The following is a 20,188-nucleotide window of genomic DNA, read 5'->3' as shown; positions in this document are numbered from 1 at the left end:
CTCTACATAGCTTTAATGCAGACACATGCAAAGGAGGAAGTAATTTCATGCACCGGACAGAAGATATATTAATTAAGATAAGCTCATAAATGTCAGCTGTGGTTCTGTTTCCTAACCTTTTCCCTCTCACCTCCCTAGTAATCTCAAATAGGGAGAATTATAATTAACCCCAGCATATGCTCATTGAGCTTTTAACCCAAGAACATGTGTTCCCCAGTTTAGAAAGGCACTGGAAACAACTTATAAGATCTATGTTCATATTATTTGCAGTGGATCTAATTTCAAACACAACTACATTAATCACCATTTTAAATGGTAACCTTTTAGCTTGTCACTGTGGAATTTGTGATGAAACATGAATGATGACAGCGCAAAATGTAGACAAGATATCTAGGACACATGTTGACTGATCTATCCCCATTCTCATTATTGCCAGTTCTCACAGGGCAATTTCTACAATGGGATAAAAGGCTGTAAGCAATGATATTTAATGAGAGAGGCATGGTTGGGAGATTTACAGTGCTTAAACCCTGCCCACCAGGGAATTAAACAACAACCACCTCTCTGAAGAACATGTTCTTCGGTTCTGCTGGAGATACAGAAGAACATAGAGACCATAATAAGAAAGGAGTAGAAATGTCTGGCTGCAGGGGGGAAAGCACAGTATAAAGGGCTGAGCTGCTATAGGAGGCTTCAGAACAATGGGGCACGTCTTTTACCAAGTAAATCTTAACAAAGCTATCATTTATTTTCCTATCACATTATAATGGTTCTGACTGCCATTTGATGGCTGAAAATATCAAACCAATATATTCTTCCCAAATTAATAAAATGCAGATGCTAGACATCAAACCTGGTGTCACACTTATGCAAAGCATGCACTTTCCAGGACCCTGTAGCCCATGTCACAACAAGGACTTCAGAGTGTCAAGGAATGGACAAGGAATCGTGAAGTCCCCAAGAGTAGCATCAAATTGTCAAGCTAATAAACCTTCAGATATCTTTCCTTAAAAAAATTCGTATCAAATCCCCACTTGTTATTTCAAGAAAATGTATCTTTCCTAATATTTTGAAGCTATGGAAATGTAAAGTAGCCTTTTTATTACTTCACGTTAACAAATTTCCTTTCAAGCAGTTCTACCAATTTAAAAATACAGCACATAAGTGCATTGTGAGCACAGAATTTAAAGCATCTCAGTTCTATATACTTATTTTAAATTATTATAAATTGACCTATACCCAGAAATACTTTTCAGGGTGGGACACAAATATAAAACGCAAGCAGCGATACAATAAAATTAAGAGGAATAAAAGCATTCAACTAACTAAAAACACCACCATCTAAAATACATGAGCAAATAAACAGGTTTTAATCTGGTGCCAGATATAATAGTTTAAGTTCCAGGAGTACCACAATCAGCAGGGTATTTCACAGTTGTGGCACCATCATAGAAAAGGCCTCATATTTTTTGTAGATACGTGTGATGTACTTCTCCTAAACATGGAATTTGGACAAGGGTTGTCTCTGATATCCTGCATATATTTGGGTCTAAATTATTTGGGACCCAAATTATTTGGATCCAGTTATTATTGTAATACTATGCATTAGTCTAAAGAATGGTTTAATCCGAGAGAGTTTCCATATCTCATTTATAAAGGGTCTTTCAAACACTTATTGTGGTTTATTGTGAATGTGCAGCATGTTCATGCATGCTGACTAATCACTACAAAACAGGGTAGCACAGCTCCAACCCAACACCACCAATCAGATCATTCAAATAATAACCGATGTCCCATTTATATATATATAAAAGTACCTGTTTCTTCAGGCTGGAGGTAAGGAATAAAGCTTAAGCTTCTTCAATCCCCTCTCTCACTATTCATCAAGGTAAATACTGGCAGAACTGGCAGAAATCCCCTGACTTGAAAGTCATATGAAGTCTTGAGGCAAACGCAGGTGAATGAGTAGGCCTGTAATCAGCCTCGGGGTATTTTCCTCAGTCCAACATAATGTTTAGGCTTAGGTTTGTCAGCTGAAATACCTGTTTCTTATTTAGCCATATGTTGTCTTCCTCTTCAAGTTAATAAGGAATGCTGTTCTTTTCTCCCGGCCCTCCCTTTGCCTTGGACACTGTTCCCAGTGCACAGAAACAAGAGGTTGTAGGCCTATAGAGGGCAGCTGTGGGCACTGATAATCAGCAGAGTTCCCTGTGGTGATGACTACAATTCCCATGATGCTTCTGTTAAAGCCAAAGCTTGGCATTTTAGACCAAGCAGGAAGTTAAGCAGTAGGAGGTGAGCAGCAAGGCATATAAATAATCTTCCTCTAGTTTAAATAGGCTTTGGCTGCCTGCTCTGTCATGGTTGTCAATGTTAATGTTCTGAGACACAGTCCACACGTAATATATAATTTTCTTCCAGTGTTACAATGAACACAATGGCATGATCAAATTTGGCTTAATAAATCAGGATATGCTTGAGCTCTTACTTTGCTACTCACTTCACGTGAGTGGAGAAGCAAACCACGATGCTGCAGTTACGTATAGCTTCCTGTTAGGTGTGAATTAGGAAACTATGGTTAATGGTTTCTAAACAAGCTAAGATATGAAACCATGATTTAAAGTTGGCTTTCACTTCCTGGGTGTTTGCAGGCCATTATCCACAGTTCCTGGTTTGCACAAAATGGTTGACTGCAGCTTCCTAGCTTGTTTTCCCACTCAAATGTAGTATCTGCATATGATGCTCTGTGGGAGCCCAAAATTTGGCACTCCGAAATGGATCGTCTAAATTATGTCTTCTCAATTTTGCACCTCCTAGACTTGGCACCCTGTGTGAGGGATCCACCCATACTGTCCTAAATATGAGTTTGTGTGTACTCTGACATATTAAACAAGGATTTGATCATGTGAACTAAGTCAGCATGTTATTTGTGTTATAGCTCTTCAGGTAGAAACGCTCTCTCCCCCCTTATGCTCAATTTTCTGTTCCCTACTCCCCCTGCTCAATTTTCCTACAACCTACATCCTAGGGACAAATGTTTGTTACTTGCTTCATTTAAAATTCCACTGTTTTCTAGATCCAGGGTTAAAGAGACATTTGTTATACAATTATATCCCTATAACTTATTTCTTTTGGTTATTCCATGACCCAAACACCCATTCCTGATAAAATGGAGAAGGTGAGAAAGCATGGCTGGAGCTAAAAAAGCTTGCTGTTGAGTGTGTGGATCTGTGGATTGTGTGGATCTGTGATCACAACATTGTATATTGGATATGGATGCAAGCTACACAAACACCATGGGGCCAACATCTCAGCCTGAACACATGGGCTGAAGCCATATTACATGGCTTTGTCGAAGGGGTATGACATGGGAAGGCCTGAAGCCTTATCTGACCTCATGCAATTCAGTAGTGAGCCTGCCAGATGCCCCGATCATTCAGCTAGGTGAAAATAACCTGGTAAACTAGAAAGGCATCAACCTCACATTCGCAGCAGCACTGGACCTCAAGGCATTGTACACAATGCACCCAGTAATGACAATTCTGTGATCAGAACTGCTGGAACATGAGTCAATGAACAAGGTGATGCAGCACATGTTGGCACTCAGGACCAGATCATTTGGCATCCTGGCATCAGATTTGACAATGGGGCTCTATACAGACCCAATTTGGTGCGTTTTTGTCAGCTGGCAATGAAGTTTGGTTGCTTTATGTGTGCAGTGGCATTAGGGATTGGGGTTGCAGATGTGACTAGTTTGGGGTCGACTCAAGTGATGGATAAGCCATTAGGTTGGATCCTGAGTCTAAGCGGACAGAGAGTTGGGAACACCCCACCCCGGTCCAAGGAATCAGGGTATCTGTTAAAGGGATCCAAGGGGAGGTACTTTTGTCTGGCTGCCCAGACGGAGGCTGATGGGTCATAGTACAACCAAAATGGTGTTCCTTTTGAGGCTTTAAAATGCAGCAGTTACTCAGTCACTATGGGGAATCCAGATGTCTTCTGCCAAGGGTGTATTTTTATGAAAATGGTGAGCTTCCTAAGTGTTGAAAGTGCAATACATTGACACTGGGGAATTATACCACCACCACCAGCAATACCATTGTGGTAGAGAAAGCTCTGTAAAATGTGGTTACACAAGCAGCTGGGTACCTATTGGATGGTGCCTGTAAAACCTGTGGCAACAAACACCAAGTACTTCCTTGGAGTAAAGTGCATGCAACTCCACTGGGAGAGTGAAGAGTTAATAATTGTAGGAGGGCCATCTGTCTCCCAGAGATATTGATAAGATGGTTGACTGTTCTTAGAGGCCCTAGATCTTAATTGCATTTTATATTAAAATAATTTAGTGTTATTTTAGTAATCAACAGTGTTTGTTTAAACAGGAAACTTGAGGACAACTCTACTACATCACTAGTCATATTATACAAGCACGACAGCACTTCTGTAGGAATTTTAAAAATACTGTGAATACCTGGAGCACTACTTCCCTTCTCCTCCAGCAATGTTCCATCATTTCCAGAACTCTCTCTATTTTATAAGATGTTTTATTTTTTTCTTCTTTGCAATCTCTCAGCAATCCTCCACAACACAGAGAAAGACTACCCTCTATCTATTATGTCTGGAGAACTATATATCACACTATTACAGGTCTATCTTTCAAGGCTAAAATGAGGTTGGGGCATGCTCTGACCAATTTCTGGGATAATATAGATTAAATTCTATGCTAGTCCTTTTCATTTCCAATTGACATCAACTATTGTTGCTATTCCATTAAATACTCAACTCATTCTTAAAGCTGCTCTAACCACAATGCTGAATGTGAAAGGGTGACATAAATAGAAAAGAGAGCTTGTCATTGATTTCTTCTCTTCCTTTTAGCTTTGTTGTAAGATCATCTAAGATCATCCTGGGGAAAAATTATTTGGGTAGACATGGAGCAGGACTGGTACCACAGATGGAAAACCTTTGTCATTTTATGCTTTTAATATTTACAAAATTACATGCCCCCTAATTGAATACAAGTTTGTAACTCAATCAAGGGCTTGTGCTAACATCATAAATATTGACAGAACAGTTCACACGCTTAATGAATGGTGGAAAATTCTGGGAGTGCCCACCTAAGGATAATAGTACTTTTGTGTGTGTTGCCCTATATTCTAATGAAAACAAGGATTATTGTAGGACACACCCCGAAAAGAAAAAAAAGTTAAGCAGAAAGATCAAATCAGCATTTAAAATAAATGGGGGGGGGGTAGAGATGAGAATGGTAGGAAGGAAGGAGAATGCCTTTAAATTGATGCTGACAGAGGAAGATTACAGTTTGTGTGATGTCAGGTTTCAGATTACTATGCTCCATTTATAATTAAGGCTACTGTGAAAGCCTTTTTGACTGTAATCAAATCATAAGCAGCTGAAAGGAGTAATACCTTACAGAGAACAGCCGTTATCCACTAAACATATCTTACAATCTTGCACTGGCAAACATATCCACATTTGGAACATTAATGAAAAGTGGCATGCAGGAGCATTTACAGTGTCAAACTGTAACCTCTACTGTGCACTATCAATTCAGTTTAGCACCCTGCAGAAGGTACTCTGGGCCTGGAAGAATTGATCCATAAGGGAATATTGAATATTAAGGAGGAAAAAGAACTATATGGACTAGCAAATTATTATTATTTCTATAATTTCACTTTGAAAGCCACATATGCATGCTTAAATTTCTGTTGATGATTTTAATCATGACATTTTTATTTTAGGATTTTTTTTGCTTTCTATGCTGTGTTGGGTGTTGCTTGCAATAAAAGATTGCAACATAGAAATATGAGATACAGTACATATTTTAAAAGATTTATATTTTATTATCTACTATTTGGAAGGTAATTTGGGTTAATACTAATGCTAAATATTATAATTTCTATAGGAGTTGAGACTATATTTACTCATAAACATTCCTTGTTTAAATAGAAAAGCAAATTATGGTTATAAAGCCCTTTATATAATCCTCAAATGGCCATAAAGGAATCAAGAGATTCTCCTTCTTAAATCTTGGACTCAGAACTTATTAACGTGACCTGTGTGCTCAGCCAACTGCTTATTTAACTTGATTTTAGAAATGCATTAGCTAAAGAGATGAATGAAATTTAATCCTAGCTTTATACTTCTTATTAAGATAATATGTGGCTCTGTTACAAGTGTGTACTACTGTACAAGCATTTAGTAAGTACGATAAGGTTAGCACAGAAAGATTGTATGCTGTAACTATTATGTATCACAAACCAACCATTGCTTATTAAAATACTGTCACTTGGACCTCTTTCATGCTAGAAACTTTAGTTTTAATTAGTGCAGGGTAATAGGATCTAATTCAGCAGAGCTCAGCCACTCTACTTCCCATTCCCTGTAAGATTTTTATAACCTCAAGTAGATTCCTTGAATTGAAATCCCATTTACACTATTGTTATACTTACACATTAAGCAGGGTAGTGTGAGTGAAATATTAGATTCTCCTGCTATAATATTTTAATTAGTATCTGAATTCTGTTATTTATGATGTTGGTATAAAATACATCTGTTTATACAGACACTGTGTTGTAACCCCAGGATAAAATAAAATATGTGACATGTGTTTGTCATTCAGGCAAGTAGGGGAAAAAACACTTTTACAGAAGGCTAAATGGTGTATCTCAAACAATAATTTACACTGGAAAGGTTAAACTATCAAATGAACTGCCTGGTTAAGATTTGCAAGCACCACAGTGATTAAGCATTTCCCTCTACTACATTTTGTTTTAAGAAGTTTACATGTGTAAACAAAAACAATTCTACATCAGACAGGAAAGGGGGACTTGTATAGATTTATCCTCATGACCCTAGTGTTATGGGTGAATGAAGCAGTGGCGTAGCGTGGGGGGTGCAGGGGGGGCCGGCCGCACCGGGCGCAACATCTGGGGGTTAGGGAAATCCACGGGTTAGGGGGCGCAAATCCACGGATTAGGGGGCGCAAATCCATGGGTTAGGGGGCGCAAATTACTTGCCTTGCCCCGGGTGCTGATAACCCATGCTACGCCACTGGAATGAAGCCACTAATATCACTTTTGCACTGCAATATCCATTCAGAAGGGTCAAGTGTGAAATAAGGACACAAGACAATAATTTTCAAAATCAGTTGGTTCTGTACATATGCGCAAGGTCAGTTTCAGAAGGTAAGATTGGTTTTGGTTTTTGCTCAGTTCATGGCATTTGATTTGTAGAGTCCCACAAGTTTCCATCTAATCACCCATTTTTAAAAAACATCTATATAAAATGCCTTGTTGAAATAACCTGGGAATTTGGAGTTAGGTGTCACAGGGCAACTATTTCTCCTTGTCACCTTGATCAGGTGAGGCTGTAGAAATGCTGAACCACTGTCAGGACTTGGTGATGAACTACATGAGGATCAATATACTGGAGCTGAACCCTGACAAGTTGAGTAGGTGCTTCCCAGGACTAGGAACTGGGTGTGCAAATAGTACTGGCGGGTTTGCATTCCCACCAAAGGAATAAGCATACAACTCCAACACTGTAATTATAGATCCAAGTAGCCTTAGATCACCTTTTGCCAATTTCGGCTGGCTATAGTGATTCAAAAATAACCTGGCTATAGTGATTCAACCTTTCAGTTGGATAAATGCAATGCATTGCACATGTGGCTGCTGATTCGGAAGATGCAATTAGCACAGAATTCTGACTGGTTTGTCTAGATAGAATCATATTACATCTATTCTGAAGGAATTACACTGTTTTTATTTGTTTCCAAACTCAATTAAAAATGCTTGTGTTTACCTTTAAAGACCTCAATTGCTAAGGACCCAAATATGTATTTTTGCATATATCAAGCTGCCTGTACATTAAGGTCTCCAATGAGACCCTTATCTGAGTTCTGTCTGTAAGAGAGGTGCTTTATGTATTTACCCATGTAAGGTAAAGTAAAGGGATCCCCGACTGATAGGTCCAGTCGCGAACGACTCTGGAGTTGCGGTGCTCATCTCACTTTACTGGCCGAGGGAGCCAGACAACTTCTGGGTCATGTGGCCAGCATGACTAAACCGCTCCTGGCTAACCAGAGCACCACACGGAAACGCCGTTTACCTTCCCGCTGGAGCAGTACCTACTTATCTACTTGTACTTTGACATGCTTTTGAACTGTTAGGATGGCAGGAGCTGGGGCCGAACAACGGGAGCTCACCCTATTGTGGAGATTCGAACCGCCGACCTTCCAATTGGCAAGCCCTAGGCTCAGTTTGGAGGGGACTTTCTTGGCAGGGGAACCCTGGCTTTGGAATACCCTCCAAAAGGAAGTAAGACTAGCACTAAGATAGCATTCTTGTTGGTGCCAAATTAAGTAGTTTTTTTTTATTTGCCCAGCCTTTTAAAATCTCAAAAATAGTATAAAAGGAAGTTAAATTTCCCATGTCCTTTATATTTTTACTGAAGTGTATTTATATTTTTGAATAGTAAAATATATTCATTTAAGGAAAATACAGTTTTTACAGTTGTAATAGAAATCATGGTTGCACCATTTCTATTCCCCTTACCATGTCTAAGCCACAGATACGAGTGAAAAAAGCCAAGTCAACTAACCTAGGATGTAATTTACAATTGTAAAAATTTTACATTTATCTCAGTCAGCATGGAGAATCAAAAAGGCTATTTTGAAACTCCATTCCCAGAAACACTATTTCAGGAAGGCTATCAGCATTTAAGAATGAAGCATAACATTGGCAGATAAACTGATCTTAAGGGACTAGTAAAACAAATGGGATGGCAAATTAATCCTGCAAAGGAATTCCACCTATTGTTTTAAAATGCTGAATTTTTAAAAACCATGTCTCCAACTTTTAAAGGGCTTAAAGTTAGCATTCTTTTGCCTCTTGAGGACATTTTCCCATTTGTGTATTTTTATTTTTATTGAATCCATTAAAAGGGTAATTATTTGCAAAAACTACTGATTAAGCTTGTGTTTGTCACAGCCAGATTCACTGAGTACATTATTTTTATATTTTGAAAAAAGATTCCTGTGAATTATTCTTTTTATATTTTTTTTAGTAGGCAGGTGGAAGTAGGTGTGAGTGGGAGGATAAATGTTCAGGTGAACAGATGCCATAACTTTATTGAGAGGTTGTAAGAAAATGGCGCACAGTGACATACTGAAGGCTGACATGAAGTATTGCAACTGAAACATTGTGACAGGGAAACATGAAAGATGAACTTCCTGAGGAGCTCTCATAAGACTAACAGGAGAGTGAGAGGCAAAAGCAGGAAAGTTAATGGGATTTCCTTTTCAAATATAGGATCTCCAGTGCAGTAACCATAACAATATGCAGTGGTACCTTGGGTTACAGACACTTCAGGTTACAGACGCTTCAGATTACAGACTCCGCTAACCCAGAAATAGTACCTCGGGTTAAGAACTTTGCTTCAGGATGAGAACAGAAATCGGGCCCCAGTGGTGCAGCAGCAGCAGGAGGCCCCATTAGCTAAAGTGGTGCTTCAGGTTAAGAACAGACCTCCAGAACGAATTAAGTTCTTAACCCGAGGTACCGCTGTAATATGTATAGTGGAGTATGAGGGTGAGTATGCAAAATGCCGTCACAAGGTTGAGACTATTGGTTAGTTTAGCTCAGTACTGTCTGCTCAGGTTGGTAGCAACTCTCCGGTGTTTTAGACAGGAGGTGTTTTTTGGGAGGGGTTTCCTATTCCCAGCCCTACCTGGATATGTCAGGCATTGAACATGCGACCTACTGCACGCCAAGCATGCATTATCGCTAAGCTATGACCCATCTCCATTATGGTCTTGTAGTTGAACACACTTAATAATATCCTATAATTGTAGAGTTGGAAGGGACCATTAGGATCATCTAGTCCAACCCCCTGCAGTGCAGGAATCTTTTCCCCAACGTGGGGTTCAAACCCACAGCCCTGAGATTAAGAGTCTCATGTTATACCAGCTGAGCTCTTGTCTAGGTTCTAGGAATCTTGGTAGATAAAAGTTTGAGGTATACTAAACAGCCTTAGGATGAGTATCTGTCCAATTCATGCAATTTTGTGAATATTTTATTTGAAGAACATAGACATTTCACCATTTACTACTAAGCTGTTATGAATCTGGAATAGGATAAAGCCTGAAATTCAGTATTTTCATAGGCAATAAAATCCACCAATACTGCAATTGAAATTCCGTAATATGCATATAAGTGAATGTGAAATATCTCAAGGCAAGACAATGTATGCCGCATTGGAAGATATCAATTTCACACACACCAACACAGATCATATTGTTTCTATAAAATAACAAATACAGTCATGGTAAAAAGAAAGTGCACCCTCTTTGAATTCTGTGGTTTTACATATCAGGACATAATAGCAATCATTTGTTCCTTAGCGGGTCTTAAAATTAGGTAAATACAACCTCAGGTGAACAATAACACATGATATGTTACACTGTGTCATGGTTTATTTAACAGAACTAAAGCCAAGATGCAGAAATCATGGGTGAAAAACTATTTTGAAAAGAAATACTTTAGCTTGAAATCTCTGAAACACATTTTGGTCATTCTAATTGCTTCTGGAGGAGGTTCTCTGCTTAGAGTGAATGGCTTGGCCATACTACTGGCAGTGTGGACTATACTGGCTTCTATGTAGTGGGTCTATGTGCTGCCATTTGCACCCTTAGTATTCAGTTGCAATTTAAACGTTCTCAAAAGCAGTTTCACTTTAGCAAATATTTTCTGTACCCTTTATATGCACAATTATTTCAAGAGACAATCACACACTCTTAAATCACCCCCAAGTTTCAGTTTAATAACAGGATGAGTAGCACAAAACAGTCTGGCAGATGACCAGTGCATGAATATCATGCATACCACTTGCGTAGGAGCTAAGTTGTTCTCTACACCTAATATATGGAATCACATCTGAGGATAATGCATTCACTTCATAAATACAACCACTGAAGAATAGCAAGCAAAATCTATTGTTGGCAATCACCCAAGATTATAAACCTACTCATGATGCCCTGTTCTCTGCATTTATAGTTGACTAGCATATTAATCTATACCTAGTTTCTACAGAAAAAAACTATTCAATTCATCCACTTTTAGGTTAATGTAAGGAAGCATCAATATAAACCTATTAAATATTAAAATCTAAATACTATTTAGATATATACTGTCAGAGCCACCCGTCTGGTCCCAGCTCACAAGAGACCCAACTCCAATCCGGTTTATTTACAGAAAGTCTTTATTGAAGATCATGGTTGCGTTTACACTCCATCTTTGTGACTCTACGTCTGTACCGTTAGATCGCTGAAGTACCCTCTGAATCTGTCCCGCCTCTGCACCAATTTAAGAGGCTTGTGCTGGACCACCTCTTCCTCTCCTTCCTTTTCCGCAGGGTCTTTCTGCCCCCCTGGGTTCCCCCTCGCCGGGACTTGCCCGAGGCTGAATCCTCTGACGCCTCCGCCCCCCTCCTTCTCGCTTTGGGGCCGGGCTCCTCCCCAGGGCTCTCCTCACTTCCGCGCGCCTCTACCTTTGAACTTGGCGCGCGTACGTTGCTTCTGACCTTTCTCTCGACCGCTACACTGCTCCCGGTGCTACTCTCCACCCCTTCCGGCTGAGCGTCCTGCTCCGATCTTCTCCCCCTGTCTCTTTCACGCTCTGCTCCCTCTGACACCCTGGTAACTCCACCCCCTTCACTCCGTTCCGGCTGAGAAGCTGGCTCCTGTGTCCTACTCCTACTGAGGCTTCTCCCTTCGCCCCCCTGTTCCTCCCTGCTTCCCCCTTGGCCCCCCTTTGGTCTGACCAGGGGGGCTCCCTTCTGGGAGTCTTCTGACTCACTGGACAAACTCATGGACGACCTTTGGTCATCGTCATCCTCCTCCTCCTCTCTCTGGGATTCTTCCCCCTCGCTCTCTGTCTCCTCCCCCATCTGCTCTTCTCTCCCTGAAACCCTGACATATATTATAGAGTGTTTGGGGAGGAATGTATATGTAGCATGGCACACTCTGAATATGACAATTCACACAAGCAAGCAAGGTCTCTATGGGAAGCATTTATTCTTTGGTTTTTTTTCACAGTCATAGCATTACTTGATAAAGACATAGAACTTTGGGCTTCACAACCTGTGAAAGGGTAGGAATTCTATTAAGAGGTTCTACCATCATTCATGGTTCTTGTTGGTTTCCTACAAGAAAGGAAAGTCTTTATCAGTCTTCGCAGGGCTTTTTTGAGCTGGAACGTGCCGGAACACAGTTCCAGCACCTCTCACCTCATCCCTGTGGCTCACAAGGAGACCCTCCCCGGAACATGAAGGGGACATCCTCCACGGGCTCCAGAGAAGGTCTCCTTGTGAGCTGGAGGCACAGAAGGGCTCTTCAGCCTCCAGGCTAACAGCTAATGCATGGTAAGAAGCCCAGCGCATCAGCTCTGCAAGCTGCCCTGTCTCTCCTGCTTGTGCCAAAGAGCCAAGGCTGTTCCATGGACTGTCAGAGCTGAGCCACAGGGAAGACGCCTCCCTGTACGTCAGCTCTGCAAGCCGTTCTCTTTGGGCTCTGGAGTGGGTCTCCTCTTTGAGCCACTAGGACTCTCCAGGGTGCTCCCCATTATATGCAATTTTGCATATGCCCGCAGGGCCCCAAAATGGAACCTCTGCACAAATGGGGAGTCACCTGTACTACTAGTACAGAGGTCTGTTTGTGATGAGTCCCTGCACCTTTTTTTTCTAGAATAAAAGCACTGTGTCTTTGAAAAGTGAATGTGCCTGGCAGGTGTCCTTTGGAAGAACGTCCTTCAAAGTAGACACCGGCAATGAGAAAGCCCTGTTTCTTTTAGCCAAATGCCTAACATCAGAAAGGCAGTGTTTCGCCCAATGAATTTAGAAATGCAGATAACAAACAGAAAGAGGCAAGCCTTCAGTTACCTTAGACCCAGGCCATTTAAAGCAAAACCATAAATGTATACGTGGTAGACAACCTAAAAAGACAATACTAGTAAAAATAAAAATGTAAATACATCAGTAAACACCATTCCCTGATCTTTCTGCCTGATCCCTCTTTAAGCTTTTGGGAATAGGCCTGAATCAGAAATGTGGAACCTGTGGCCCTCCAAATCTTATTAGACTACCAATCCAACATCCTGACCACTGGCCACACTGGCTGGGGCCAATGAAAACTGGGAGTCCAACAACAGTTGAAAGAGCTCTGGTTCTGCATTCTTTGTCTAAATGGAGTCATGGTATCTTAACCAGTTTCATTTCAAATTCTGTAAAGCACAACTTTTCTAGCACTATATCTTTGTTATAATTATTTCTGTCTTCCTGATATTAATTTATGTTGACATTAGTATCCTGTCATATGGCACAGCAGTGCTCTTAGTTCCTTTGGCATGGCAATCTTCTGTTGCAAAGGGCTCTGCCTTTTCCAAGGACATTTTATGGACTTGCAGGTGGGTGCTTCAATGCCCAACTGGGATGGTGGGAAGCTGCCATATGCTTGGTAGCAAACAAACAAGAAACATACAGTTCAAACGTAATGAAAAGGTTGGCACACGGTGAACACTATGCAAAAATGCCTGACACAAACAGAATGTTTCCAGTTATCAGATAAATATCAGATGATATTGAAAACCTCTCCCACCATTGTGTATGTTTCAAGCTCCTAACATAGAACTTGACAAATTGAGTGATGCAATTCCTAGGCTTATTAATTACTACAGTGGCACCTCGGGTTTCAAACGCTTCAGGTTACATACACTTCAGGTTAAATACTCCGCTAACCCAGAAATATTACCTCGGGTTAAGAACTTTGCTTCAGGATGAGAACAGAAATCGTGCTCCAGCGGCACGGCAGCAGCAGGAGGCCCCAATAGCTAAAGTGGCGCCTCAGGTTAAGAACAGTTTCAGGTTAAGAACAGACCTCCGGAATGAATTAAGTACTTAACCCGAGGTACCACTGTATTTGCATTTGTTTCTTCTTTAGAAGAGCACAGGTGGTGCCACACAGGAAGCCCAAGTCCTTGCAGATACAACCGTACCTTGGAAGTCCAATGGAATGCATTCCGGAAGTCTGTTCGACTTCCAAAATGTTTGGAAACCACGGAAGGCCCGTTGGACGTTCAGCTTCCAAAAATAGTTTGCAAACCGGAACACTGACTTCCAGGTTTGCTACATTCGGGAGCCAAAAAGTTCAAGAACTAAGCTGTTCGGAAACCAAGGTACGACTATACAGAGAAAATGTCATATGGTAATTGCAAGTGTTTAAGTTCCGCAGATCAAAGTGGTTCAGTAGGCATGTAGGGGGCAAGGCAATCCCTCAGCTAAACAAGTTCCAAGCTGTTAAGGGCTGCATATACTTGGAGACCTTGGATGTGGGCCACTGGCAAATGGGCCGCTAGTGCAGAACTTTGAGCAGAGGTGTACTATGCTAGCAGAATCTCATTTGGGTCAGCAACCAAACTGCAACATTCTGTAGTAACTGCAGACTCCAGACAAATTGCACAGAAAGCCCCACATAGATTGCTCTGCAGTAATGCAGTCTTGAAGTTACCAATGCCTGAATTACTGCGGTCAAGCTATCAAGCTCCAGGAATGGCTACCACTGCCACATCTGATGAGACTCTGGGAAGGTGCTCCTAGCCACAGGGGTTAGCTGGGCCTCTAGTAAACAGGTCCATTTTTCAGATATAGGAGCCACTCATCCACAGCACTTGCTGGAATTCAAACTTACTTTATTCACTCTAATCTAGCTTACCACTGTATCCAGGTCCTGGTCCAGGCCTGCATAGCCTCCTTAGTGAGATGGCTTTGAGAAATAGAGCTAAGTGTCTCAAATTGCCTAACAATATGAAAAGCTAAGAAGAAACATAGGTCTTTCCTTTGCTCAGGTGTTTGTCTATCTGAAGCATAAGAAAATATTGAATTTCAAGGTGATGTTCAAGACAGAATGTGATGGTACAGGGGAAGGGCTGTAACTCAGTGGTTGAGCATCTGCTTTCTATGCATGAGGTCTCAGGTTCAATCACCAGCATCTCCAGGTAGTGCTGAGAACGGTTTCCTTGTCTGCGTGGAATTTTGAAGGGTGGCTGTATTTTGGTTCTCATATTGTTTCAGAAAGTATGAATTTGGTAGATTCAGCTTTCAATAAGAACTAAATCGAATTTGTCCCTCATCCCTAGTCATAACATGCATGTTCCTGACTGGGGTGGTGGTGGTACAGAGTTACATAAGAGAATGACACATTTCCTGGTTTTTTTACTAGATTTGGAATGTTTGTTTGTGTTCCTGAAACTAAAAGGACATGAATAGAACTGCCCAAGATTGACCTCTAAGTAAAGGACACTTTCATGAGCCACGCTGAGGACTGCTTCTCACAATACAACAACCAAAAGGAGTCCACATGAAACTGTTCCATACACCTTGTGGCTTTTGTTCTTCACTGGCAAATATCCTTTTCCGTGGCTTTTCATAGCATGCAGCCAAATTAAGAGGTCAGGGCTGATCTATATGACAAACCAGTATGTACAAAATGGCTTGCTGCAAGGAGCTCTTGCCAGCCAGAGGCAGTTTCAGGCTGGTAGTGCATATGGTGTCTGCATTACAAAATGTACCCCTTTCTTAATTAATTTTTTTTTTGTATTCTTAAAAGTAAATAATGTAGAGTGAGTAAATAAGATAAGAACATAGATCCAAAGATTGCTAGAAAATACTCAAAGAAAGAAAAAAGAATGAACAACAAAGATGAAACCTTAAGAGTTGCTTGTTAAGCTCACGTTTTTTAAGTTCCAAGGTGTATTAAACTGAATCTGAATTCTATCCAATGCACATCCATATTATGTGAGGAAGTACAAAAAGTGATTTAAACATCATCTGTGAAAATAGCCTAAGTTTTGTCTTGGTACAGGGCAGATGACTGACTTTTCCCCATTAGCTGGACTGGGATTCTGCAAGTGGTCAGCACTCCTGTGGGTTACTGAGGGCAATTATGTACTTCTGCCTACAAGTCAAAGATTAAATGGTGAAAGAGTTATGAGCATTTCCAACCACCACACTTCTTAATTATTTACTTTCTTTTCTTAAACCTGAGCTCTGAAGGGAAAATATTTGCTCCTTTTTCTCTTCCTGCAAGCCCCTCTAAAACCATTTATTATTAAAGATCTTCTGGGGAAAGATGAGGACAAAAAAGGCTCCTATCTAGAAAGCAAACAAACAAACTTTTTTGCTTACCTTATTTTGCTTGCTCTATCATGTGTTGAATTACTGAATAATATCAAGTGAGATCTAGACATTTGGATGATATAATGTGGTGGAACAATGTTTTGCTTGCAGCAATTATTTGTGAGTTTAGGCATCTGCAACACGTTCAGGATTTGTGTGAGATAAGACTCTGAAATAACTTTAACATTGCCCTCCTCTGTCTATTGTGAATAAAAAGATGGATTCAGTTGGAGAATAAAGTATTACACAAGTGACTTCAGCAAATCAGCGACACAGGCAGCAAAGGAAGGAGACTGATGTACAGAGAAACAAATACATAAATAAGTTCTCTAACATCTCAGTAATCAATCAGAACAATTATGTTTCTAACAACTCATTCCCACAACAGTTTTTGGGTTTTTTTGTAATTAAGCAGGTCTCTTCCCTCTCCCCCCCTCTGGCCCCGCATATACTTTTCATTAGGGTGGCAGTACTCACATCTCGTTTACTGTATGGACATCATTAGAATGAGCAGCACAGAAAGATTATTAGCGCTGCATCTGAACTCTGCAAATGTCAAGCCAAATGGGAATGGTGGATAGTGATACGAAACCTATCCCAGTTATCATATGTTAATGAAAAGAAACAATTCAGTTTTCAAGAGGAAGAATGCATGAGGTAGATTTATGAAGAGCCAGCATATATACACTTTTCTGTATTCCCCTCCTCATTAAAATATGTAGATACTACCATTAGACAGTCAGTATACAAGCTTACACCACAAGCCTTCAGAGTGAAGCTAAGAACAGTGCAATTTGCAAGTTAGGACAACCACAAAAGTGGCCCTTGCTTCTATCTCTTAATAAAAATAAATAATTTACCATCACAGCTGATCAGACCAATTAGACACTAGTCTAATTATGCTAGTGCAATGGCAATGTTGATTGTTCCACACTAGTCTAAGGTGGCTCCTTGCATCATTGCTTTACCAGTGCCTCATCAGCAAAAGTAAAGTGTGTCAGCATAATTTCTTTTGTTTTTTTCTAAGAAACCCTCTCCCAACTGATTTGTCAGAATCCAGACATCCAGTTGTTTTTCAAAAAATGTTTAATGCTATATTACCTCAGTCACATTTGATATTTCTCAGAGGTTTTGTATGTTTATATATATGAATTTAATTGACAGTTTCACATTTAATATTTTGCAAATGCATCACAAATAAGATATCCAGCTTTGAGCACATGACCTCTATAAAATTTTAATTAATGAAGTTTTCCTACTAGGCCGTGTGTGTGTAAAATAAATCAAACACAAATACTAATAAAAGTGTTATAATCTGTTACACCATTGTATTCAATGTTTACATACTTGTGCCTGTACATACAATGGCCTGGAATCAACAAACTCATTCCACTAGTATAAGCCAGCTCAAGGACTCACACTAGCACCATGGGGCCCCTCCTCTCTCCCTATGCCTCTTGTGCCTCCTCCAAATCCACTTTGGAGAGTCGGGAAAACTCCCAGATAGCATACAAGGAAGGGAGACCCTCTTGACCCTCTCTAGTTGCAGGAACTGCTTTCATATAGCTGTATGTGTATGCACAACCTAATGCAATTGTACAATACCAGTTTGTGTATCAAAATGTGTCTACATGTGTATGAAATATATATCTTGGGCATTTATAGGACTGAGAGCAGCATTATATTGCAGGACCACCTTCTTTCATATATTTTACCCTTAATGCTCTGGTTTTCATCTGAGGTACTGCTCCAGCGCCTCAGCAGGACAGACCTGAGGATTAGGGATTTTTTCAGCAGTGGAAAACACTCTGTGGAACACTCTGCCAATGAAGATTCTTCAGGTACTGATGCTTAATGTTTTATATAAGTTTTAAAAGAAATAAATCAATTTAAAAATGCAGTGCACATTCAGACATGCATCAGCACTGGCTACATGAGCAAGATGCTGCTACTGAACATGGATCTTCCTTGCTAGATTAGGGCAAACATTAATATAGGTCTAGTAAATGCTATTAGTGTTCTAATATGCAGACATATTCATGCAAGCAATAAAATGTAGAAGTAAACTAAAATAGTTAAAAATTAAAATATCACACCTCTATCTGATGCACAGTCCAGGTTGGAACCCTTGTTTATGACAACTACTGAAACTAAGACCACCCAAAACTGCAAAGTTTGGAAACTGAACACGTGAGAGGACTTGAGTGGATTTTAAGATGGAACTTGTGGAGAATTTTAGAATTCAGTTTTTGTCCTCCAAGTATCCTATCTGCACCATCACACACTTAACTTCTTCAGCACATACCAATTATCCAATATGTCCACAGCTAACTGAATATCATATTAGTGGCCTGTCTTAAAAGAAGAGATTTTGAGCTTCAACTCTCACCTGTTTTGATCTCTAGGCAGCTGCCAAAGTCTCATTTTCAACGTTATGATGCTCCTGCCTAGCCCTAAGTGTCAAGGCTTTGCCCTGAAAGATACACATGGTTTCATTCTTCATTGTTGTGAGCACCACAAAAACATCACCTATCTGCCCTATGACAGCTCTCAGCTCTTCCTTTCGACTTCAGGCAACTGTCCCTTCACAATTATTTTGTGCGTATCTGAGATTAGGGCATCTTAGAATTTCAAATGTGTAGGTGAGTCAAAAAATATCTTCTGTTTTACAAACTATTTCCCTTTTATTCCTCCACCTGCATTCTAATAAAATAATAGACCTTTTGACTAAGTGGTTTTCATGCTTTGAAACTTCCCCCAAACAATACTTACTTCAAGAAAATTGAATAAGGCATATGACAGAGAAGAGAGAATGTGCTGCAGACTTATTCAGTGGATACTGGGGTATTAGACTGGTTCTCTCCAGTGACCCTAGTCCAGAGCCTAACCTATTATTTAGGCTACCTCTGGTTTTAGGAATATGTTTCCCCAACCCCTAGGAAGGCTGTGTAGCATATATAGGGGGAGGAGAGGAGGAAAAGTCCCATTCCAAAAGTGGGAATCCTTTCACTGATGGGACATGCAATTGCATACCATCCTATGGATTTTACTTACCCATTTTCTCATTGACACTGCTGTTGTGGCAAGGTTTAACTGCTGAAAGCTGTAAGGCATTAGGGGTGTTCTCAGCCCAGGGTTTCTCGTAGCCAGGCACCTCAAGAATCCAATCAAAAGCTAGACTACGCTCAAGAGTGCCAACTATGCTACACTTCAACTCCTGTCACTTAGTTGAGATCCATCAGTGGATCTCAAGGCCTGGCCCTGCATATCTCCACCCTTTGCGCCTTCCCCTTTTGGAATCTGATACCTGAGCACCTGCATTAGACTACATTATGTAACTCTGCCCCCCTTTGACTTTCGACTAGCGCCTCTGGAACTGGACCTGAATGTATCTTTAACAGGGTTTCTCACATCTGTCTCCCCCACAAATAAAACTGATGACCCCTGGAGCTCAACCTCTTGGTGGTATGATACCAGATGGGTTTTGACACAGTACAGTTGACATCATAAATAACCCCTTCTGCCTTCCTTGTGTACCTCCAAGCTTCTTTTTTAAAAAATGCAAGAATGTTCATAGTGTATCATTTTTCAATATTTGCAAATGTTTTGGTTTTTTTGCGAAGGTCTGTTGCCATATCAAGCAATGCTATCTTGGTCTATAATTATATTTGGACAAAAAAAAAAGTATTTTTAAAAAATCAATACCATTTATGTATTTAAGATCTGCACAACTGATTTATGTGTTTGTGATCACTGCTCATTTCGTTTTGTGAAGCTGCCTATTACTGGTTTATTAAAGCCTCATTATAGTATTAAGCCTGAATGTCAATCTTGGTTCCAGTCCAGGCTCTGCCTACTCTATTTAGTAATTACCAACATAAATAATATCGAATTGGAGTGAATTTGGGTCTTGCTGATCAATAGAAAATTTACTCTAGAC

General features: G+C 40.3%; 1 protein-coding gene across 15 annotated transcripts in view; it reads right to left on the bottom strand.

The window, feature by feature from the left end:
- The window catches only part of TENM2 (teneurin transmembrane protein 2), a 704,879-nt gene that overhangs the window by 513,600 nt on the left and 171,091 nt on the right, over positions 1-20,188 (bottom strand). For 3 of the 15 annotated variants that reach the window (XM_081899090.1, XM_081899093.1, XM_081899095.1), the window contains exon 1: positions 1,818-2,187. The exons of 11 other annotated variants lie outside the window; for them this stretch is intronic. The gene's annotated coding sequence lies outside the window, so the exon portion shown is untranslated. Of the gene's footprint in view, positions 1-1,817; positions 2,188-20,188 lie in introns of those variants that run through there. One more of the 15 variants, XM_081899096.1, reaches the window with a different exon arrangement.

This window comes from Podarcis melisellensis, assembly GCF_964234715.1.
Source record: "Podarcis melisellensis genome assembly, chromosome: 2".
Classification (NCBI taxonomy): Eukaryota; Metazoa; Chordata; class Lepidosauria; order Squamata; family Lacertidae; genus Podarcis; species Podarcis melisellensis.
The sequence above is the reverse complement of the archived record's forward strand: the minus strand, read 5'-3'. Positions and strand labels throughout refer to the sequence as shown.